Source organism: Muntiacus reevesi, chromosome 1 (genome assembly GCF_963930625.1).
Source record: "Muntiacus reevesi chromosome 1, mMunRee1.1, whole genome shotgun sequence".
Taxonomy (NCBI): Eukaryota; Metazoa; Chordata; class Mammalia; order Artiodactyla; family Cervidae; genus Muntiacus; species Muntiacus reevesi.
Window position 1 is genome coordinate 215,216,042 of NC_089249.1, and position 25,147 is coordinate 215,241,188.

Below are 25,147 nucleotides of genomic sequence, written 5' to 3' on the forward strand. Positions count from 1 at the left end.
TGCATCAGGGTCTTTTCTAATGAGTCAGCTGTTCCCATCAGGTGGCTAAAGTATTAGAGCTTCAGCTTCAGCATCAGTCCTTCCAGTGAATATTCAGGGTTGATTTCCTTTAGGATTGACTGGTTGGATCTTCCTGCTGTCTAAGGGACTCTCAAGAGTCTTCTCCAGCACCACAGTTTTGAAAGCATCAATTCTTCAGCACTGAGCCTTCTCTATGATCCAACTCTCACATCCATATGTGACTACTGGAAAAACCAATAGCTTTGAATATATGGACCTTTGTCAGCAAAGTGATGTCTCTGCTTTTTAATATGCTATCAAAGTTTGTCATAGCTTTTCTTCCAAGGAGCAAGCATTGTTTTTAATTTCATGGTTGCAGTCACTGTCCACAGTAATTTTGGAGCCCAAGAAAATGCAATCTGCCACTGTTTCCATTTTTTCCCCATCTATTTGCCAGGAAGTGATGGTACTGGATGCCATGGTCTTAGTGTTTTGAATGTTGAGTTTTAAGCCAGCTTCTTCACTCTCCTCTGTCACCTTCATCTAAAGGCTCTTTAGCTCCTCTTTGCTTGGAGAGTGGTATATAAAGAGTAAGTGACAGTTAGGAAGCAGAGATGGTGCATGCAGACAAATCTTTCAAGAATGTGGGGATAAAGGGGACAAAAGAAGGCAGAGTGATATCTGGGAGGGAATTCTGGATTGATAAAAGGACTTATTTAGGTGGATAAGACTTGAGCATGATTAGAACATGACACACAGATGCACAGGATAATTGAAGGTGGAAAGCTGCGAAAGCCTGGAGTTGGAATCCAAGTCCACGGGCAGAATCAGGCTGCTGGGGAGGGCAGCGGTAGCTCCCCTTGGATGGCACCTGCTGCACACCTTGCCCTGGGTGTTACTGCAAGGACAAAATGCGATAAGAGGAGGGGCCAGTTTGAGAACTCTGCTTGAATGCATTTCATAAGCAGAAGAAAAGGGGCCTCCTTGAAAAGCAATTAGCTCAAAGGTCACTGTCAGAGATACTAGGCCTCAAACGAGCAGACGCCTATAGAACCTGGCAGAGAATCTGATTTTACATTGTCACAGGGCAAACCTGGGTAGGAAGAAAGTTGTCTGGTAGAAGCCAATGACCCTCTTCTGTCTGGGAGGAGATAGGAACCCAGAGAAACCGTGCAGCCATTCCTTGTGTCTGTCAAAAAGCTGAAAGCTCGCTTCTTTTTCCAGCTTCAAGAGACATACAGAGCAGAAGACAGATTGTCCAGGGTAAGTAAAATTCAGGAACATCAGAATGAGCGGGCAGAATGATGAACCCAGTGGATGGTGGTCAGAAAACACTTGAACACTTTCCAGCATTTGCTGGGCACAGACCAAGAGGAAGTTCCCTCTAAGACCTTATCTATGAGTCTGGAAGGACCTGTGAGGACATTTCCACTTAGACCTTCGAAAAGACCACACACAAATTAAACAGTATTTAATAGCAGCTAAAGGATGGGTGCAAATATATCTAAATGTATTTATTTCTTTAAATCGTAGGCTCAAGAGTACAACTGTTTAATTTTCCTAGGCATAGCATTCATAGCTTTCTGGCACCTTCTACGATGACTTCTTATACACAGTAATAAACTGACTGAATCACATCCTGTTTTTCTGATCTTTATGCCACGGAGAGGTAGGTGGAACACAGAGCCATCAACAAGAGGCTGACACTGACCTGGGTTAGCAATGTGGTGGGTAGGGTAGCCCAGAGGAGCTAAGCCCTCCTGAAGGGCTGGGCTCTCCAACTCAAGCTCATAAAATAGTATTGCAGGAAGTAAACACAGGGGCCATATACTGAGTTGTAAAGAACGCTTACTTGGGGATCAGGTCTTCAGTGCTGGCCCAACACTCCCACCGTGGTGTAACACACTGCCGCTAGGAAGTGGCCTGCCACCTGCCCACAGTGACTTGGGGCAAGTTACTAAACTCCCTATCATTTCAGCTGTAAAGTACCTGCAGTTACTCAGCAACTTTCAAGGTCTATCCCAGTTTTAAAAATCCCTTGACCTGATATATTAACCAGGGTTAGCTGGGTTTTAAGTGACAGAGGCAGACCTCAAACGAACCTAAATAAAAGGGGAGATTTATTGGTTCACGTAACTAACCGCAGAGCTACTGACAGCCCACTAAGCGCCTCCTGAGAAATGGAAAGAGGGACTCCTGTGTGAGGATGTGGCTCAACAGGCCTCTATGTGAAAACAGCAACAACAACCAAGATGTCCCTTCCTCTCGGTAGATGCCGACTGGCTCCCAGACCCACAAAATGGACTTTGCCCCCCTTCCTTGCTTTGGCTGGGGACCCTGTGCAATTCACAAGTTCTCTACAATGACCCCGAATCCCAGGAGAATCTGGTGTCAAGGCCAGCTAACCAAGGAGCTCAAACACTGTCACCAGGACTTAATCTCACTCATTCTTCCTGGCTCTGCTTGCGTTTTGTTGAACCCATTCTTCTGCACATTTGCATGTGAGAGAAGATGTGTACGGATGCACACTGTCACGTGCTGATTTTTGGATCTGAAGAGGGGGAGGTGCCATCAAACCACATGGACTGAGAAAGCAGAGGAACTCAGGGTGCTGTTCCTAGAGAAAGGGCATGGATGCTGAGCTGGGAAAAATAATCCTTGGGCTTTTATGCAACTTAAGAATTTTTAATCAGCTCACCAAGTAGTCTTCAAAGAGTTGAGCAGCTCCTCAACTGATTACATCAGCAGAAAACTTGAAATGATGCCAGCTGTTGCCAACAATACTGAGGTGAACCTGGTATATTTGTGCGTTGCTGGGGCCATCATTACTTGGCACAAGGCTTTGGAAAGCTATTGAACAATTTTACTCAATAAGAATAAAAACTGCTTGTATCATTTGGCCCTTAGCAATGCCTTGAGAACTTATCCAAGAGAACCAACTCAAGTTTAAAAATGCACTGTGTGAAACTGTTTACTCAACATTATCTATGGTAAGTTGGAAAAGGCTTAGATGTCAACCACAGGGGAACAGATAAGTAAATTCCAACACAACATAATTCCAAATGAATGAAATATTGAGAAGCCATTAAAGTGACAATACGAAGCATATACAACAAGTCTGATAAGTGAAAGAAGGTATGTACAAAATTATATAACCCTTTAGTGACAACAGAAAATATATAAGCATATAGATGAAGCCTAGAAAGAAATACCTTACCTACAAATGGAAACCATGTTTTGTTTACAGTGGAGGGTAATGGAAAACTAGTTTGTCTAAGTTTTTTGCAATGTTGATATAATATTGTTTTACAATAAATAAAATTTAGTGAGGAAATTCTGTGATTTAAGAATAATTATCTCAATTTTCTCATAGGGGGTTTTGTGAGGATTAAATGAGATAATATATAAAATATTTACTGAGTGCCTGCCACATACTGAGATGAAATAAATGTTGGCCATCAGTATTAAGGTGATACAGAGGAAGGTGGTGAGGAGAGAAGGGCAGTTACAGGTGAAGTGGGAAAGAATTGCCTCTAAAAAATCAGTGTTTTATACAGCACATGGAACTCTGCAAAATGCTATGTGGCAGCCTGGATGGGAGGGGAGTTTTGGGGAGAATGTTAGTCACTCAGTTGAACTTTCTTGGTGACTCAGACAGTAAAGAATCCCCCTGCAATGAGGGAGACCCAGGTTAAATCCCTGGGTCAGGAAGAACCTCGAGAGGAGGAAATGTTCCTCCTACTCCAGTGTTCTTTCCTGGGAAATCCCATGGACAGAGGAGCCTGGGGAGAATGGATACATGTATATGGATAGCTGTGTTCCTTGACTGTTCACTTGGAACTATCACAACAGTATTTGTTAATCGGCTATAATCCAATAAAAAATAAAAAGTTAAAAAAATTAGATTTAAAAAAGAAAAAAAAAAGTCAATGTTTCACCTACTATATATAAAATAGAAAATCAACAAGATCCTACTGCAAAGCACAGGGAACTATATTCAATATCTATCTGTATCACTTTGCTATACACCTGAAACTAACACAGCATTGTAAATCAACTATACTTCAGCTTTAAAAGTCAAAGTTTTAATTACAGATATAATATGTTAATACATCCTTATTCTAAAATATTAGAACATTACAGCTAACATGTCAGTTGAGCCTAAAACAACTGTCTTAGTCAGCTTGAGCTGCCATGACAAAATACCAGACTGAGTGGCCTAAAAAGAAATCATTTATTTGCTCAGAGTTTGGAGGCCAGAAGTCCAAGATCAAGGTTCTGACGGGGTTTACAAGATTTGGTTTCTGGTGATATCTCTTCTTCCGACTTGCAGAGGGCCACCTTCTCAGACTGTTCTCACACGGTGAAGACACAGAGAGAGAGGAGGTGAGGGCGGGGACACCAGGCAGCCCTCTGGGGTCTCCTCTTGCGTGCATGCTCAGCCACTCTGTGTCCAACTCTTTTGTGACCCCTTGGGCTATAACCCACCAGGCTCCTGTGTCTACAGGATTCTGCAGGCGAGATCACTGGAATGGGCTGCAATTTCTTCCTCCAGGTACTCTTCCTGACCCAGAGATCAACCCCACATCTCCTGCAGCTCCTGCATTGGCAGGCGAATTCTTTACCACTGAGCCACCTGTCTCTTCTTACAAGGACATTAATCCCATAAAAGTAGGCCCTGCCTTTATGGCTTCAATTTACCTTAATTATTTCCTAATTCCAAATATAGCCGCCCTGGGGGTTAGGGCTTCAGCATATAAATTTTGGGGACATGGACATTCAATTCATAATAATATCATCCCCTCCATCCCACACCTAAATGCTTCTTCCCCAATTATGTCTTCTATTATCAGTTCTCAGGTACAAGGACATTCTAGACTGTTTTCTTAAAAAAAAAAAATCTATAGACTTACAGGTTTTATAAAGAAAGAAAGAAAGTGAAGTTGCTCAGTCATGTCTGACTCTTTGTGACCCTGTGGACTGTAGTCTACCAGGCTCCTCTGTCCATGGGATTCTCCAGGCAAGAATACTGGAGTGGGTTGTCATTTCCTTCTTCAGGGGATCTTCCCGACCCAGGGGTCAAACCCAGGTCTCCCGTACTGCAGGCAGACGTTTTACCCTCTGAGCCATTAATTCTGACCAGTTTTTAAATGTGTGTAGACCTCTTCAACTTGTTTTTTATAAAATATGCCTGGGTGAATTCTCAGAGTGGTATACAAGTAGCTAGCTACTATATTATTTTTAATTGCTGCATGATATTCTAAAATATGATTACCTGATCCTATCAGCTATTTTAAATAACTGCCACCATACTGATAAACATTTAAGTCATTTCTAGGATATTTTCCTGATTACAGACTACCCTGCAATAAAAACTTTTGTACCTGCCTCTCTGTGCACAAAGATGAATGAATATTTCTCTAGCAGAGATACCCAGAAGCTGAACTGCTGGATCATGGAATATACACATTATCAATTTTAATAGACACTGTCAAACAGTCCTCCAAGGCAGCTATTCTAATTTACATTCTCACTAGTAATTTATGAGGCTGCTTGAACACACTTGTCACCATGTGAGAGTATCAAACTTTAATATCCTCTGCCAAGCAGATGAGTACAAAGTTATCTTATTGTTTAAATTTGTACTTCCCCGATTAATGTGAAGTCGAGCATCCTCTGGGATGTATATCGGCCAATTGCATTCCTTCCAAAGTTCTGTTTTTTTATGTGTTTTGTCCATTTCTTCTTATCAAATTATTTATCACTTTCTTACTCTCAATTTGTCTGGCTCCTTTAAATGTACTATATTCTTTTCTGTTAGTTAGATGGCAGATACTGTCTCCCAATTTGCCATCTGCCTTTTAATTTATAGACTTTGAATATGGTCAAAATTTCTGATTTTTTCCCTTAGAGGTCTTGCTCTTAGGGTCATAGAGGGCCTTTTCTGTCCCAGGATCACAGTCATGTTCTCTTACATGCTCATCCAGCTCTCTAACATTTGTGTATGTTTTTCTTTTAGATCTTTAATCCATCTCGAATTTATTTTTGAAAGTGGTGTGAGGTAGGAACTAATGCTACTATTGTCTGAATGGGCAGCCAGTTGTTCAAGTGTAGAGACTTGACTCTTTTTGTTAGAAGCTCAAGCTCTAAAAAGAGAAAACACTTTTGTGCCTCACTGTTTCTGGATGCAGCTCAAGAAGAAAATGCACTGGTGTATAACGACATTCCCAACATGGCCCAGAAGAACAAGACCACACCCCTGGAAGTACAGACCCCAGGGTGTATCCACTCTTCATGCAACTAACACAGGTTAAGTAGGTGACACTTCAGTAAGGCTAAACATTAAACCTGAATTGAGAGTCGACTAAAATATCAATGCCTCTCAAAAGGCCACCAATGTTTCTATAAAAAAATTATCAACCCCTGCTTTATTTCTTTTACAATTAAGATTTTCCTCTAATTTAGTTTTGATTGACTGAGCACACATTTAAACAATTTTCTGAAATGGTGTTAGGGGTAGATTCACCAGAAGATGACACAAGTTACAATCAGGCCCTATGTCATCAAGTTAGCAGCAGCATCAAACACCACACACCTCAAGGATGTTTTGGACTTCCATGTGTTTCTCACAAGGGCTGACACAAGGAACCAGCTGCATGTAACTCACACCCTTCCTTGGCCTGACTGCCCAGTGAAGCTGGTGGCTGCCACCAAAGGCCTGGCTCTGAATGCTGCCTCAGTCACATCGTAGCTACAAGACACTGGCCATGTTTTCACCGGTCTCTTTGCTTCATCTGTTGAATGGGGAAAAAAGCACTACTCAGATATCAGAATTATTATAAAGACAAAATGGGCTAGTACCCACAAAGCTCTTAGAAAAGTCTCCAGCAAGACCAGTGTTCTACAACAGAGGAAGATTTCAGACCTGCTGCTTTCATGATGCCCCAGTTTTCCCCTTTTTAAACTGTGTGTGTTGTCAGATTCACTTCTCTTTTCCATGATCGGGGCTTTCTTGTTTACTTTCAAAAATAGATTCTTTGTCCCAAATGCATTGTCGAGGCAAGTTGGAAAATGTCTTTGCTGCCAGCCTGAGGAGGAAAGCACCTTGATCCCCACACATAGCTAGATCCCAGGGGCTGTGTGACCCAGCCCCAGATCCTGCCATAGTCACCCCAGCTCCAGGTCCCAACACCCCTGCTCCCTCATGACACTGCAAGCATCTTGCCATGTTAACTGTCCAAGGGCCTTTTCGTGAGAGGCACTTTGCTAGGAAATTTCAGGTATCTATCCCAGATTTAAAAAACTAACGTTCAGGATCTCTGGGGTCACCTAGGTGTCCTGGGTCCCACCCCAGGCTCTTTTACCACCCAGGCTCTCTCCCCAGGCTTTCTCCCCCTCTCACAGAGGCCCTCATTTTATAGAATCCAGGCTTCAGTGTTAATTCAGAGGCTCCCCTGTCAACCCCACCCTGGGGGATGATCAGTTTGGGGGAAACCTCTGTATGTTTGGGGCTCTACCCTGAAACCTAAGAACAGCCTTAAAGCATATGGTATGCCATATTAGGGGAGAACCAGAGGTGGTAAGATTAGTCACTGAAGAGGCCGAGGACACAGGGGCACTGCTCATTCTGCAGAAGTCCTGGAATGAGACAAGGACAATAGAGGGAAATATGGATGGGAGGAGAGGAGGGGAGACCCACCCACTAAGACCCAAGAAAGAAATGCTGGGAGGAAGAGCCAATATTTGGATGACAACTAAGAGTAATAGAGATGGCCAGCATGGCGAATACAGTTCCCCAAATCTAGAAGGCAGTCCCTCTGATGTTTATAGAGGCTAGATGCTCCATACACCAAAAGATAAGGCGTGCTAAACCAGGCTCATAAGCACTGTGCGAATATTTAATTTGTAAAATAACAATATAGAGTGAAGAGATCAAGTTTGCAGAGCTCACCTCCCCCACAAACACATCAAAAATCCATCCACCAGAGACACAGAAAACAAAGCTATAGTTACCTAAGGGGGAAGAGTGTGTGTGTGTGCTAAGTCACTTCAGTCGTGTCCAGCTCTTTATAACCCTATGGACTGTAGCCCACCAGGCACCTCTGTCCATGAGATTCTCTAGGCAAGAATACTGGAGTGGGTTGCCACGCCCTCCTCCAAGGGATCTTCCGGACCCAGGGATCAAACCCACATCTTTTATGTCTCCTGCATTGGCAGGCAGGTTCTTTACTGCCAGCACCACCTGGGAAAGGGACAACTTTGTAATTTCAATTAACAGATACACACTACTGTATGTAAAATAAACATCAAGGACTTACCATATAGCACAGGGAACTATATTCAATAGCTTATAATAACCTACAATGGAAAAGAATCTTTAAAAGAATAAATAATATGAATAATTGAATCACTTTGCTATACACCTGAAATACTGCAAATCATCTATACGTCAATCAAACAATACAAGCTAAAAAGATACATTTACCCATAGAGCAATTCTCACTGAAAACAAACTAGAGACTGGAAGAAAGACTCTTTTGCCACCAAGGTTGTAAAGAAAAATCCACACAGAGTCAAGGAGGAAGGGAAGAGGAGCGACTGATCACAGGAACCTTGCTCCTTGGAGTGGACACAGAAAAGGAGGGGATTACACAGACTCAGAGACGCTCCCCAGGGCCACAGAGTGGGCACGCCAGCCCTAGGGGCTGGCCCTGGGCAGACAAGTCCCCTTAGCTGGTCTGAAAACGAGGGGAGCTCACAGGAGGGCTGTAAGAGAACTTGTGAAGAGTGCTCATATGCTTCTTTATTCCCAGAAACAAGGCTGAGGAAGCAGACTGACACTTCCTGGGCTCTAGCTGGTTTCCTGAAACCATCCCAGCACCTGCCCTGGCCCCTCTAGCTCTAGATTACAGCCCCCCACCAGCGTGAAGGCTGCCACTGCCAGGAGTAGTGCAAACTCAGGGGAGACAGAGCTGGCTCAGATCCAGTTCTGCCTCTGAACATGCAAGGGCAGCCAGTATTGCTGTTCACGAAGGCAGTGGATGAGGAGACATCTGAACTTTGACTGGCACACCGAGACCAACCCAACAGGCTCCCTGGATCACATCTGGCACCTGCTCTGGGTCCTCAGGCTTCAGCACTGCTTCCCTCTGGTGCAAAAGGACCACTGCCTCGAGAAGGGGGAATACACGCTTCACAGGAACAGAATCAGCTCTGACCTGACCCTCAGGGCTGCTCTTCCAGCATCTTGGGCTCTTCTCCTGGCCCTAACAGGGCACTGATAGCCACCGAGGGCAGGAGAAGGCCTGGTTCATATCTGGCCCTGGCACTACCCCTCCACCTCCAGCCCCACCTCCTACCAAGGCAGTAACTGCCAGCACACCCAGGGAAAGACATGACCTGTGTTCAACTCAGACCCAGCTTTCCCACCAGAGCCACTGGGCAGACAGACTTCATAGGATCGTTCCCTCACAAGGACGTCCCTTCAAGACAGGGCTAAGTAAATGGTTCCCCTAATTTAGGCAGTAACTGCCAGCACACCCAGGGAAAGACATGACCTGTGTTCAACTCAGACCCAGCTTTCCCACCAGAGCCACTGGGCAGACAGACTTCATAGGATCGTTCCCTCACAAGGACGTCCCTTCAAGACAGGGCTAAGTAAATGGTTCCCCTAATTTCATAGAGATGGAGAAAGTTAAACATAATAAGGAAACAGAGGATTTGCTATAAACAAAAGGAAAAAAAAAAAACCCTAAAGACAATTAATGAAACAGATGAATAATTTACTAGATAAAGAGTTCAAATCATTCGTAATGAGAATGCTAACTGAATTTGAGAAAGGAATAGATGAACAGATGAAAATTGAAGCAAAGAACTATGAAATATAAAAAAGAAACAGTCAGAGCTGAAGAATACGATACCCAAAATGGAAAACACACTAGAAGAAACGAACAGCAGAATAGGGAACACAGAAGAACATATAAGTGATCTGGAAGACAGAACAATGAAAATCACTCAAAGCAGTAAGAAGAAAACAGATTTGTAAAAACGAAGATATTTAAAAGGGCCTCTATGTCAACATCATACTAAAATTCACCTATTAAGGGTCTCAAAAGAAGAAGAGGTAAGACGTTGAAAATGTCTTTGATTAAATTATGGCTGAAAACTTCTCAAACCCAAAGACATCCAGATACAGGAAGTACAGAGGGTCCCAAACAAGATGAACCCAAAGAGACCCACGACCAGACATACATGCAAGACCAGAAGCCATAAAATTCCTAGAAGAAAACATGGGACACTTTTTGACATAAACTGAAAAATTCCCGGGGCCTCTTTCTCTGAAGACTGACTCACCGGGAAAGACTCTGATGCTGAGAAATATTGAGGGCAGGAGGACAAGGGGGTGACAGAGGATGAGATGGTTAGATGGCATCACTGACTCAATGAACATGAATTTGAGCAAATTCTAGGAGAAAGTGAAGGACAGGGAAGCCTGGTGTGCTGCAGTCCATGGGGTCACAAAGAGTCAGACACAACTGAGTAACTGAACAACAACTGAAGGGAAAGGAAAAAAAAGCAAAAATAAACATAGGACCCAATTAAACTTTAAAAGCTTTTGCACAGTGATGAAAACCACTGACAAATTTAAAAGACAGCCTACTAAATGGGAGAAAATATTTGCTATTGACAGGACCGAAAAGGGGTTAATATCCAAATACAGAAACAGCTCATACAACTCAATTGAAAAAAAAAAAAAGATGGGCAGAAGACCTGAAAAGCTAGTTTTTTGAAGAAGACATACTGATGGAAACAGGCAAATGAAAAATTATTCAACATCACTAATCATTAAAGAAAGGCAAATCAAAACCAAAATGAAATACCAGCTCAGTTCAGTTCAGTTCAGTCACTCAGTCGTGTCCGACTCTTTGCAATCCCATGAACCACAGCACGCCAGGCCTCCCTGTCCATCACCAACTCCCAGAGTCCACCCAAATCCATGTCCATTGAGTTGATGATGCCATCCAACCATCTCATCTTCTGTCGTCCCCTTCTCCTCCTGCCCTCAATCTTTCCCAGCATCAGGGTCTTTTCCAATGAGTCAGCTCTTCACATCAAGTGGCTGAAGTATTGGAATTTCAGCTTCAGCATCAGTCCTTCCAATGAACACCCAGGACTAATCTCCTTTAGGATGGACTGGTTGGATCTCCTTGTAGTCCAAGGGACTCTCAAGAATCTTTTCCAACACCACAGTTCAAAATCATCAATTCTTCAGCACTCAGCTTTCTTTATAGTCCAACTCTCACATCCATACAATATCAGCTCACACCTGTTAAAATGGCTATCTTCAAAAAGACTGTAAATTATCAATGTTGGTGAGGATACAGAGAAGGAACCTTTGTACACTGTTGGTATGGATCTAAATTGGTGCAACCACTATGGAAAATGGTATAAAGCCTCCTCAAAAACTGAAAATAGGACTACCATATGATCGAGCATTTCTACTCCTAGGTATAGATTCAAAGAAAACAAAAACACTAATTTGAAAAGATACATGCACCCAATGTTCATAGCGGCATTATTTACAATAGCCAAGATATGGAAGTGACTTCAGTGTCCATCAACAGATGAATACATAAAGAACCTGTGACATATATATGTAATGGAATATTAACAAGCCAGAAAAAACAATGAAAATTTGCCATTTGCAACAACATGGATCTGGTAGGTATTATGCTCAATGAAATAAGTCAGACACAGGAAGACAAATACTATATGTTATTATTTGTAAGTTGAATATCAAAAATGAAGCAAATTAATCAATATAATAAAACTAAAACAGACTTACCGATTCAGAAAACAAACCAGTGGTTATCAGTGTAGAGAGGGAAGGGGGAGGGGCATGATGGGGTAGGGGATTAAAAGATACATATGACTACATATAAAATAAACTACAAGGATATATGTACAGCACAGGGAATATAGCCAATATTTTAGATTAACTTTAAATTGAGTACATGGTATAAGAATATGGGATCACTATGTTGTACAGTGGAAACTAATATTGCAAATTAATGAGGTTCAATAAAGTAAAATAATAAATAGCAGTTTTATGTGTTATATATATTTAATACAGTATATATTCTTATATACATATAGATATTAAGGCTATGGTATTTCCCCGTAGTTACATATTGATGTGAGAGTTGGATTATAAAGAAAGCTGAGCACAGAAGAATTGATGCTTTTGAACAGTGGTGTTGGAGAAGACTCTTGAGAGTCCCTTGGACTGCAAGGAGATCCAACCAGTCCATCCTAAAGGAGATTAGTCCTGGGTGTTCATTGGAAGGACTGATGTTGAAGCTGAAACTCCAACACTTTGGCCACCTGATGCGAAGAGCTGACTCATTTGAAAAGACCCTGATGTTGGGAAAGATTGAAGGCAGGAGGAGAAGGGGATTACAGAGGATGAGATGGTTAGATTGCATCACCGACTCAATGGACATGAGTCTGGGTAAACTCCAGGAGTTGGTGATGGACAAGGAGGCCTGGCGTGCTGTGGTTCATGGGGTCACAAAGAGTCAGACATGACTGAGTGACTGAACTGAACTGATTAATATAATATTTTAATGCACATGATTATTTTTATGCATGTGGTATATGTATGTATATGGACATTATTTGAAGACAATTTAAAAAGATCATGTGAGAACTTCTTGAAACATGAGCCCAAAACCCAAGGGCTCTGCTGGGCACTCCTTTATATAAGCCTGCCTGGAAGACAGTAAGCATGAAATTTCCTAGAATTCAGCTAAACCTGGAATTAAATTAAGGTTTTTAGGAATTAAATACTTGTGTTCCCCCAGAGTCCCTTTGTTAAAGCCCTAACCCTCAGTGGAGCTCTATTTGGAGTAAAGAGGTATCTCAGGTTAAATGAGGTCATAAGATTGGGACCCTGACCCAATAGGATTAGTGTCTTCATAAGATGAGACATGAGAGTTCACTGTCTCTGTTCTCTGCTCACTCATCCCCCGGAAAGGCCATGCAGGGACACAGCGAGAGAGAAACATCTGCAAGCCGGGAAGAGAGTTCTCAACAGAAACCAAACGAGCCAGAACCTTGATCTCAGATTTCTAGCCTCCAGAACCAGGAGAAAACATACTTTTATTGTTTAAGACATCTGTGATATTTTATTATGGCCGCCCAAGCTAATACTAAGGCCCACAGGGAGGCTGTGATGTGAGGCCAGCTGTCCTTTACCTCTGGGCCTTTGAAAGTGATCATCTGAAGTCACCAGCAAGTAGTAGCCAGAAACAGCCTCATCATCATACCAGGTATTTCTCATTCAGAACCTTCTGGCTCAGCATGCCCTACTTGTCCTCTGACCACCAAACAGCAGCGCTGTATTAAGGGCAAAAAACAAAAATGTACCGAGTGCTGCCTACTGTAGCATTAGGCAGAGAAACTGCTAAAGGGAACTGTGTATTTGGGAGCATTTCTCCAAAAAGACCTACTCACTTGCCCTAAAAGTTTGCCTAGTACAGTCCCTGCAGCCAGTGGTTCTAACATGATGACAATACACCTGGTAAGGTGTGGCTATTCATTCAGTTACTCAACAAATAAGTATTGCATTTCTAGGAAGTGGCAGGCACTGTTGTAAGTGCTGGGGATACACTGGTACATGAAAGTCTGTTCCTGCCCTATTGAAGTTTAGTCTGAGTAGCAGGAAATAGACACTAAGTGTTAGTTATCAGTTGTGTCCGACTCTTTTGACATTATAGGCTGTAACCCTCCAGGCGCCTCTGTCCACGATGATTCTCCAGGTAAGAATACTGGAGTGGGTTGCCATGCCCTCCTCCAGGGGAATCTTCCCAACCCAAGGATTGAACCCGGGTCTCCTGCATTGCAGGCAGATTTCTTGCCATCTGAGCCACCAGGGAAGCCCAAGGAACATTAAACCAATAAGTAAATACATACAGGGTCCCAGGGCAACAAGGGCCATGAGGAAAAGGATGTAGGGTAAGGGGTATCAGAGGAAGTATAAAAGGTTGAGGATTTGTAACATTAAATATAGTGATCAGGGACGCCTGGCATTTGAGCAAAGACCTGAAGAAGGTGAAGGAGTGACCACAGGGGTATATTAGGAAACAGTGTTTCTGGAGGAGCAATGAACATACGGCGAGATGTGGAGGGAGAGAGGAGGCTAAGAGGAGATGAGGGGGACAGGTAGAGAGCAGACCACCACACATAGGTTTTGACTTTCACCCTAAGGAGGTGGGAGAGAAACCACTGGATGGTTTGGAGCAGAGGAGTGACAAAACTTTACTGAAGACATTAACTTAATGGATCTTTCTGATGGCCACGTGGAGACGAGACTGTAGGGTACAGATAATAGCACATTCAGGAGTGGGATGACCAGTTAAGAGTAAACTCCAGAAGAAAATGATGGTGGCCTGGACCAGTGTGATAATGGGGCAGAGGAGAAGTTGTCAGACTCTGGATATATTCTGAAGGCAGAGCCAACAAGATCTGCTGATGAACCGGGTGAAAAACATGGGAGAACAAGAGGAGTTGAGATGACTCTCAGTTGCTTGGCCTGAGCAGCTGGAAGGATGACGGGGACCTAATGCGATCCACAGGGAGCAAGCTGATGACAAAGGCATCACAGCATCCGATTCACCATCCTTCAATAACGCATTGATAGAAACCTGAGAGCACAAAGATGACTCTCCCTCCACGTGAGTGGGTCCATACTACCATACAACATTATTATTATACTATGACTAATATTACGTAATATTTTTATTACAGTTTACACGAAGTGTTTTACAAGAAAAATAGCTAAACAGCTTTCTCCTCTCCTTCTCCCAAAAAAGTGACCAGAAAATGTACTGACTAAAGAAAAGAGAAGGTGAAAGTCGCTCAGCCATGCCCAGCACTTTTCGACCCCATGGACAGTAACATGCCTTACTGGCATGGACTTCTCCAGGCCAGAATACTGGCGTGGGTAGCTGTTCCCTTCTTCAGGGGATCTTCCTGACCTAGGAATCAAACTAGGGTTTCCTGCATTGTAGGTGAATTCTTCACCAACTGAGACAGACTAATTCAAGGCAAAAGGGATAACTATCCAGGGCAAGGGACTCTGACAAAATGATGTAGACACTGGGTTGTAATAATACAAAAATCTGTGCTTGCAATCTTGTTCACAGGGTAGAGAAGGGTACAGAAATGGGGAGGAGGAGAGGAGAGTTAGGGCCTTTCAAAAGTTTGCTTAAAGAAGAAAGAGGCTGTAAAGGGCCATTTGGAGAAAGGAAATGACTCAATCGCTTTGAAGCATGGAGAGAAACGGAGAGGAGCTAGGAGGAAATCGACGTGTGTGTTTTTTAGAAGTCTTAATAATACAGTTCATGACACAATATTTTTTAAGAAAACGGGTGGGTAGGTTTTCAGTTCAAATGTTAAAATGGAGCGTTCTCGTTTAAATTAATAAGCACTTGGTTATGAATAAAGGTATACTTAAGAAGTTTCACAAAGAACATGACATCAATTGTTCCACTTGTCTTAAATTCTGAAGTACCAATTAAGCTCTAGTACCTTGTGACTGAGGCATTTGAAACTTTGGGGATGTGCTGAACAGTATGCTATTTATTTTAAAAGGTAATATTTAAGCTCATTTCCACCAAAAACTTATCTCTGAAAACATTAGTAAATATAGCTAATTACATGTTGACAGTGTTTTACAGGACCATTAACTAGAGACTTGCCCAGGTAAAAATCCAAAGTCAGCTAAGACTTTAGGAAACCATGCTTATATTTTATAATTGTAAGTATAGAGGAGTTTTCGGAGGGTCATTTTGTATTCAAAGACATCATTTTTTCATACTTCATTTAAAAATCTACTTTAGATCCATGTGTATCATTTTTTTAAAGTGCTTTCATTGTCCGCAATTATCCAGCCTAAGTTTGACATTTAAAACAGCTGTCTTCTGTTTTAAGATTTTGATGTTAAAACAAACAAAATACCCTTGGTTGTCTCCATCTCTCCAGTTATAAAATTTATCTTAAATACACATTCATCATAAACAGACTGGAAAAAAAATCTTTCAGTTGATATCAATTCACTGTTTTCTCACATAATCTAAAAACTAGACCTGGAGTGAATTTGAACCTATTAATAATTTGATATTAAGCTAAGCACAGGCCAGTGCAGAGCTTCCAGAGGCCTTCCACTACCAGGAAGCAAAGGTTTTGAAAACAATTCTCAGAAAATAAGTATATTTTACTTTTCATCATTCTTTTGGCTAAACAGCAAATTTCAAAGTGGTATTTCATCATCTGGTTTATCTGGTTATGAAAATTTTAAATTACACTTAGCGAATTTTTAAACAAACTCATATTTAAGCAGAAACTTTTAAAAATCTAAACGGTAGGAGGAAGGACAATTAAAAGAAGTTAGGTTAAAAAAAAAAAAAGTTAGGTTAGAACAGAAAGACGAAAATAAGGTCAGACATAGCTTTGGCTCTGTGTTACATAACTAAACACTTCGATTAAATGTAAAGAGCTCTTGTGAGGGGAAAAAACAGAGTTCTGGTTTACTTAACATGTATTGTTCATTCATGGCCTTATTTCTAATCTACCATTCTCTTCACTTCCCAAACAATGATTTGATATCAGGAGGGAATGGAGGTCAAGCGGCCGTCCGGGACAGTGGCACAATTGTTTCACACAGAGAGGGTGCCACCCGTGAAGCTATTCACGATGTGCAGACAGTAAATCACTGTTAGCAGACTCCAGCCTGCTGGGACAGCGGTCCCCAGAGATGGTCTTACATCGTGCCCAGGGGATTCAAACTACAGTTTTATCTCATTCCACCAGTGGTCTTTCAGGGTTACATTTCTATTCTTATTGCACCTCATTTTCAAGCATCTTGTTTTGCAACTGTGGTATTTACTCATCACTCACATCTGTAAACCTTTTTATCCTCATTCAAAAAACAAGTCAGATACCATACACGGAAAGTTCTATGATGGGGGAAAGCCTAGATTTTGTTCATCTTGAGAACTGAAATCTCAAAATAATTTTCTAGTTTCCACCTCCCCCTTTTAAGTGGTGCCTAAAAGTGGTCCCATTCAACCATCTATTTCTTTTCTAACTGAATCCCTGAAAAAGAACTCACTGCTTTCACTAATTCACTCTGTCTTTTAGGTACCAGGCCCCTACTGTCTGCTAGGTGCTAGAGGTATAAGAGAAATGAAAGATATGTAGTCCTATGACTCAAGGAGTTTGTGATCTGACAGGAAAGAGAAGCATTCAATAAGCTACTGGACCAAAAATTACCTCTAGCTGTGATAGACAGACTGATTGGGCAGGATACTTTAAGAACACACAGTGGAGGGGTTATGATGCCTTCTGGAGTATCAGGAAAGTCTGTTTCGAGGAAGAAACATTTGGGTTGAAATTTGAAGGATGGGTAGGAGTTATCGAGGTAAAGAGGGGAAGATGATGGTGTTGCAGAGTAGGTGTGTAGTTACAAAGCAGCTTGGAACTTTCCACAACAGTGATGCTATAGAGGGAAGAAGGGGATGGGAGCCTGCAGAGATATGAGACCAGAGAAGTAGGCTAGAAGTGAGTCATGTACATGCTTGAAGGTCCTATTAAAGCTTTGGGACCTCACAGTGTTTAAGCCAGGGAGTGATGTATTCAGATATGCAACTTTCCCAGATCGCTTTAGCTACAATGTGGAGGACAAGAGTGAACAGGATATTATTTGTGTTAATTTGGGGGATAAACCCCACCAAAAATATTTCTCTATATATTGGTTCTGGGTACATATGATCTATATATAAGTATGGAAAAGGAACTCTAAACATGCACAGGAAACTCAAGACCATGAGTAATATGAAGAAGTGGAAAGACAGTGTTGATTCTATGGATGCTAAGCTTTATACACCATGTTTTATTCCTTGCCATAAAGACAAGAAACAAATATGAAAGAATATGAACAGTTGCTAATTCTGGGATGGTAAAAACTGGGATGTTTTATTATTCCTCAAAATTTTCTGTATCTTTCAATGGCCTCAAAAGTTTAAAAAAAAAAAAAGGAGAGAGGCAGGAGAACCAGGAGAGGGCAAAGGCTATTTCCCAAAGGAAGGAGTGGTCGTATGCATGGCTGCTAAGACTTCAAATACAATGAAAACTTTAAAATGTCCACTGGATTTAATGCCATGGCAATGGAATGCTGGGAATAGAAGCCAGACAGGAAGGAGGAATGAGAGAGAAGGCAGTGGCAACGGTGATCATCAACAATCCTTCATCTTTGGAAGAGAGGAGAGAATACTGAAAAGCACAGAAGACCCAAGGAAGGCTTGTTTCTAAGATGAGAGAGACTAAAGCCTGTTTCCACGCAGTTGGGGAGATGCAGAAGAGATGGAGACAGCGGGGCAGAATTTCTGAGACTGTGTAAATGATCTGAAAACAGGTGGAGGGTTTGCCCTCAAATTGGAGGAGGGAACTGCCTCCACCCTAAGAGGAGATAAGCAGGATATTATAAGTACAGAAGCAAGAAGTACCCACACGATGGACTCTTTTTCAGGGAAGTAGAAGACACAGAGGGTGAACTACCCAATTAGGGGATAAAGTTACAGACTAACTCAAAGAAAGGGAAGATGATGATGAAGCAGGTTCACGAAGCAAGTCAGGTTCACGACAGAGTGTACAGCCTGCTTAGATGTGTGCTTGAAATGTTTTTCTAGTAGGTTTCAGCTGCCAGATGCAAGAGCAGAGAGGAAGGTATTTCTGTAATTTAGGACTGGTTTTCACTCAGATGGGTGTGACCAAAAGAAAGGAGTCACAGAGTTGAAAGCGTTCACCAGAGAGACAGTTATTATGAAGCTCTCCTGGAGACAGAGGGGAATGAAAGAAGCAGGGACTGGATGGATGGAAAGAATGGCAGAAGGATTCCTGCAATTAGGGTGAGTGTGGGGAGGTGCGTAGGCAAGTAAGCTGGAAGAAGAGTCCATTGTGATTAAAAAGAGAGGATGTCAGAATTTGTGATTTTGAACCTGGAGCCTTTTCTGATAATAATGAAGTTCTGGAGTGGGAGGTAGAGGGGAGGAAGACCAAAGGACAGAGTAGATGAGGAAGGCAAAAAGCTGAGAAAGCAGAAGAGTGGTTAGGTGGGTGCTCACACAGCCATGAATGGTGACAGCTGGGGGGACAGATAAGAGGACAGCAAGCCTGGTGCTAAAATCTTTAAAAAGTGGGGTAAAACAAGCTCTGTGGACAATAGTACTGACGTATTCACAGGGCACGGCTTCCAAAGGTCTGAGAGTTCTGGGGAGAAGGAGGAATGGTCTGACAAGCACCAAAGACACTAGCTTCCCTTCATGATACTAATTTCACTTTGTGATAACGGCCTATTTGTACAAACTGCACTCCTCATGTAACTTCCAGGAACACCCACATGGAGCTGAGCAGTAAGTAAGCAGCAGCAGACCTTTCCTCCAAACTCACTACCCCATTCTGTGGTAAAGCTAAGTTCAGTCGCTAAGTTGTGTGCCTTTTGTGACCCCTCAGACTGCAGCCCGCCAGGCTCCTCTGTTCCTGGGACTTCCCAGCCAAGAATACTGGAGAGGGCTGCCATTTCCTTCTCAGGGGAATCTTCCCAGACCCAGGGATGGAAACCACCACTCCCACACTGACGGGTGAGTTATTTACCACTCAGCCACCAGGGAGGCCAGTGGTAAAGCAGAGGTCAGATCAAAGAGCTAGATGGGATCTTTAAAAGAATCCTGGGTGAGTTCACTTCACCTTTTCCTTTCCTCTTCCTCCATCATACTTTTTCCAGGTGATGTGGGGGAAAGCAGGCGTGGTCTTCTCAGCACCGAAGAGGAGTTATGATGGGCTAGCTCCCAGCGCTGACACAAAGCAAGCCCCTTCTTTCCTCCGCCTCCCTCTGACCCCTGTAAAACGGTGGTGGGAGGTTTGAAGTGGAGGATGGCAAGGATGACAATGACGCTAGTTAATCTTTATAGATGCTAGTTAACCTTTATCTCTACACCCCCGCGGTTTACACTCTCCATCTCATTTAATTCACACAATCCCTGGGAAGAAAGTCATAGGGAGTCCCCATTAACAACTGAGTACGCTGCTCCAGAAAAATAAGTGACTGCCCCCAAGGTCACCACCAGCTAGTAAGTTACCTAAAAACAGCCGGCCCCCAGAGACTAACGCTGTTCTCACTCCACTTCAGGCCACTTAACTACTAAACAGTCCAGGGTTTCTTCTAGTCCTAACGCTTGGTGATTCTTTAACTCTCATTAACTTTCTTTCCCTGAAGGGGCAGGGTAGACAGCAGACTTCAAAGGGTCTCAAGGGCAGCGGTTTTACCTAAAAGTTAAGGCAGACTTCTGGGAGTCGGTCCGCGGAGCGCAGAAGGGGAAATGACGTCATGGGGTTTCTCAGGGCAGCTCCCCACACGTGCTCCCCCGAGGGCTTCGGAGCGACACAATAGCTGGCTTTTCTGCCAGCTCCCCGGGAGCATCTCTCCCCTGGCAGGTGGAAAAGTCATCTCACCTGGTCAGGACGAGGGTGCCTAATTGGATGGTGAGACTTCAGATCTGGTCCTTGCCAGGAAGATTCTGGGCGGTAATTCTCAGCCACGCAAAAAGTTAACTCAAATTCTTTTCTTCCTGTATTCTCTAATTTTAAATTACGTAAATTTAATCTCTTGCTTCTTGGCTCAGCGTTACTGCAAATTAAACATGCAAGTATTAATAATGAAAATAATTTCCCTTTAAAAACATATCTTGAAAGTCGATGTGGGGCATTTCCAATATATCCATAAAACAAACAAGGCAGTTTAATTGTTTGTTTCTCCAAGGGAAGAAGCTAAACCCGGAATTAATTTGGTTCAGCCTGTGAAACAATTCGTTTGCTCTGCCTCATTCTGCCAATTAAAGAACTTTTCCCAGACACAATTAGCATGTAAACCAGGGGCAGAAAAGGAAGAAGGCGCCTCGGCGACCCGGCCGGGATGGAAACCCCCAGCGGAGAACCCCGGGACGTCTTGGGCCAGACATGCGGGACCGCGCCGGGGACGCACAGACGAGCTCGGGATTGAACGTCGAAATCACGGGAGTTAAACAGTCGCGGCAGAGGATCGAGCGGTCACGGCTAGTCGGGCCCTTCCCCCGGGTCCGGACCGGATTCGAAAGGGATGTCCGCGAGCCAGTCGCCACCCGGGCTGCGGGAGCGCGCAGCCAAGCCCACCGCCCCCACCGCCCCCACGGCCCCACGCCCCCACGGCCCAGCCCCTCCTCGAGCTGGCGCCCCGTGCGGCGGGGGCTGCGCGCGCACCTACGGCGGCGGCACCCCACCCCCACCACCGCGGACCTCTGGCGGCTTTTGCCTGCGAAAGGTGGGGACAGCGGCCCCTGCTGGCATCTTTGGCGAACAGCAGGGAGACGGACCTTTTTCCCTTAAACCATTTTTCTCACCTTTTCCAAATGGTTTGTGGACAATATCTATACTGTTGTCACGAGTGCACTTATTTTATTCTTCTTGAGCCCTCATTAGCATGCTTGTGCGTATTTTAGTTGCCTGTACGAAAGGCAAAAAAATGGGGGGCGGGAGGGTCTTATTAGTGACCCTAACCCCAATTAGGGAACAGGTACAGTTTCTAATGCATTTATTTAACGGAACTCGGCCTAAGGGATACTGAGACCCTAATCTTCCCAGTGCTTTTCTCGGCCGACCCCATAGCTAGTAAATATTGGTCGGAGAACTGCTTGGCCGCCCGCGCCAACCAATTGAGAAGCCCCCCTCGGGGGGGTAACGTGTTCCTTTTCGGTCTTTGCGGCCGGCAGGCAGGGAGCGCGCAACGGCCGGGACAGGGGGACGTCGTGTAGCCTGCCCAGAGGTCACAAGCCTCGTAACTGCAGGACTTTGGGGCTGCTGAACTTTCAAGCATTCTCCTCGTGATGGTAACACAAAAGCGCCTTGGAAGAAGTTGCGATTTACTTATTCCATGAAGCTGTTGGATACTCTTTGGAATTGTGTGTTATTTCTGAAGTTTACATAATTATTTCTAAGAACAGTGTTCCATACTTTCTAAGTTTAAAAGCAGTTCGCCGCTACCAGCCTTCCTTGCACTATAGTTAATTTGCTTACTTGCTCGCTTCGGCAGCACATATACTAATTTGCTTACTTAACGTGCTTTATTAAGGTGTGTTGAACGTACGTTAACTAATAGCTGAGTTCATATCGTCGAAGTGTATTTTTAAGTGTACCGGTTTCTATCCAACTCATCTGGGTGCGCAGAGCGTCCGTCACTTCTGGAATTTACCTCTTGATATAGTAATCAGAAAGGCTCGCCGTTCACTTACCCTCATCCTTTAAAACTTTTCCATTTAAAAAAATCGATGAACAAATCCTTTCTTGTAACTTGCTCCTGCACTACGTCTATTTTTATTTATTTTTTTGATTTGACAGGGCTCGGCAATGCTGTCCGAGATTCCCCCCTCCCCCCGCAAGAGCAAATGCGGGGGTGGGGGAGGCACGGGCTGGGCTTCTGCGGGTGTCGCCCCCGCGGGGACCTCCGCCGAACGCGCCGCGGGCGGGCAATAGTGGTGGAAGGAAGCGGCGCTGACCAGTCGCTCCGAGGCTCCACCTGCGGCCACAGCGCGTAGTTTCTCCCTCTCCCCGCCTCGCTCGCTCGGGTTCACACACAGAGACCGCAGCCCTCCTTCGGGTCGGAGAAGACGCCAGCCAAAGTAGGCGGGGTTGCAGGAGGAGAGTCCGCTTTGCGCAATCCAGTCCGGGACTTGGCTCCGCCCTGGAGCGGCGGCCTCTCCGGTGACAGAGGAGTAGTGAGCGGCACGGGGTGAGGCTGCAGCCAACTCCGCTCCCCGCGCACTCGGCTGCCCAGGCGCTCCGGACGCAGCAGCAGCGCTTCTCCGCGGGGCCGACCGCCCGCGATGCCCGCTTAGGAGCGGCGGTAGCGGCCAGCACCGCCACACCCGCGGCGTAGCGCTCCCGGTCGTGGAGCGGGGCTAGAGCGCTCACCCCTGCCCCAGCCCCCACCCCGCCCCCCACCCTGAAATGACTTGTTAATCGGCGCAAACACCACCGAAGGGACTCGCCGGAGTGGAATCCAAGTGGAATTTGGATTTGGAGAAGAGTTTCTTGAACATTTCCTCCTTTCTTGTTGGTTTTTTTCTTTCTTTTTTCATCTCCCCTTCTCCGCCTGTCATTGGAAATGAATACGGCGCGTTTGCATCCCAGAAAGTAGTCGCTGCGACTATACCCCTACAGAGACAAGCACCCATGTAGGAATGACAAAGGCTTGCGAAGCAGAGAGCGCAGCTCGCGGCCCGGAGAGATCCCCTCGATAATGGATTACTAAATGGGATACACGCTGTACCAGTCCGCTCCGAGCCCCGGCCGCCTGCCCGTCGATGCACCGAAAAGGTACGGCTGGGGCGCCCCGGTGCGCCCCACCTCCCGGGCGGTTCCGCTCCCTCCTGCGGGTCCCGGGGCCGCGGTCCGCACACCCTGTCTCGGCTTTGTGGTGCTTGCGTTTTATTTTGCCTTGCGTCTGTCTTCCGAGCGTTGCCCGGCCCTGGGGGAGCAGTCGCGAGCCCTGTCCGCCGCTCCTCTCCGCCCTGCGCCCCAGAGACCTCGGGGCTCCGCGCTGTGAGCTTCCCCACTCGCGTCGCGCACACGCCAGGCGCCGCCCGGGACCCCAGCCGCGCGGATAGCTCCCTGGCCCTGGGAGGTGTGTGCAGTACCCCTGGGGGCTCGTCCTCACTTTCGGGCCAGCAGGCAGCAGAGAGGCCAAGAAAGGGTGAGATTCTCGGAAGCGCCCGGTCCTGGTGCGAAGGCAGGGGGAAGGGGTTCTACCCTCGAGGGCTGGAGGAGGTTCGGTCCAAGAGCGCTGTTTTCGCTCGACACTAGGTTTGGGTTCGAGGTGGGAGGAGGGGTTCCACAGACACGGGGAGATTGGGGGGTGGGGGAAGCAAAGGGAGTCTTTTGTTGTCGGCGCGGGGTCTGGGCTGGGTTCAGTGGAGTGCGGGAAACTTGTAATGGCCCTGGCACCCGCGCACCCTGCCCCTTGGTGACATCCCGGCTCCCGCGGCCGCTGGGCACCAGAGGTTCCGGGCTTTGTTCGCTCGAATGAGTGGCCTCCTCCCGGTGTGGCGCGGCTTCCCCGCCCTGGGTCCTATTCCCCGCCGCAGCTCCCTCCTGGGCGGCGAAGACAGCATCTGTGGCGTCTGCGTCCCCCTCGGGCACCGAGCCCCGTGCCGGGGGCTGGCGCCCGCTGCGCCCTCTTCCAAACACTACGTGGTCCCTCTTTGGAGAGGAGGTGTCCCCAGAGGGGGAAGGGTGGGAAGATGTGGCTAGAAATGGCTCAGTACTTGCTAACCAGACGAGACCTCCGCAGGGGCCCGGGGTTCTCGATTGTGCGGACTACTTGCCGCGTCTAGAGCGCTGCCTCTCTGGCAGTGGGGCGCTCCGCTGCCAACCAGCCCGACAGCGCCCACCCAGTCTGCATGAGCCCGCTGGGATGGGACGTGTCTTTCCCCCCTCCCCCAGATGCCCTGCTTTTTTCTCGGCTCCCCACTTTATTACACGGTGCATAGCAGGATCCCGGAGTCCGTTCCCTCCTTCCACGACCGGAACGGTACAGGGGGAGCCAGGGAGCAGTCCTAGACTTGTGGGTATCGGGAAAGGAAACAGGATTCCGCTGTCTTTCCCGCTCCCTCGCCGCGCCACCCCTCCGCCCAGCGTCTCCTCCTCTTTATTTTTTTATTTTTCCTGCACGGGGTCACTCGACCAGGCACTTCTGGAAAGTTTCTCTGAAGGCCAGGGATGGGGGGGGGGGGGCACGACCGATTTCGGGCTCAGCACGTGCAACCCGCGGGAAAACGAACCCCCAGGAAGGTGGACTGACCGCCCAGGTTATGGCTGGGAGGCAGGAGCCTCCTCGGAGAGTGGCACCCAGACCGATGGTCAGCTTGGTTGGGGTCGCGGTGCGGCACTTGCTGGACTGGTCTCTCAAGCAGTCGAACAAGGGGTGGGCGTGGGGAGGGGCGAGAAGGGGAAGTTTCCCAGCAGGACTCGGAAGCTGGGTCCAGCCACTGTGGACAGA

The 25,147-nt window shown here is 45.6% G+C and overlaps 1 protein-coding gene across 2 annotated transcripts in view; it reads left to right on the forward strand.

Moving 5' to 3' along the window:
• Positions 1-22,880: 22,880 nt before the first annotated feature.
• SEMA6A (semaphorin 6A) overlaps positions 22,881-25,147 on the forward strand; it is a 129,875-nt gene continuing 127,608 nt past the window's right edge. For both annotated transcript variants that reach the window (XM_065918229.1, XM_065918230.1), the window contains exon 1: positions 22,881-23,466. The gene's annotated coding sequence lies outside the window, so the exon portion shown is untranslated. The remainder of the gene's footprint in view (positions 23,467-25,147) is intronic.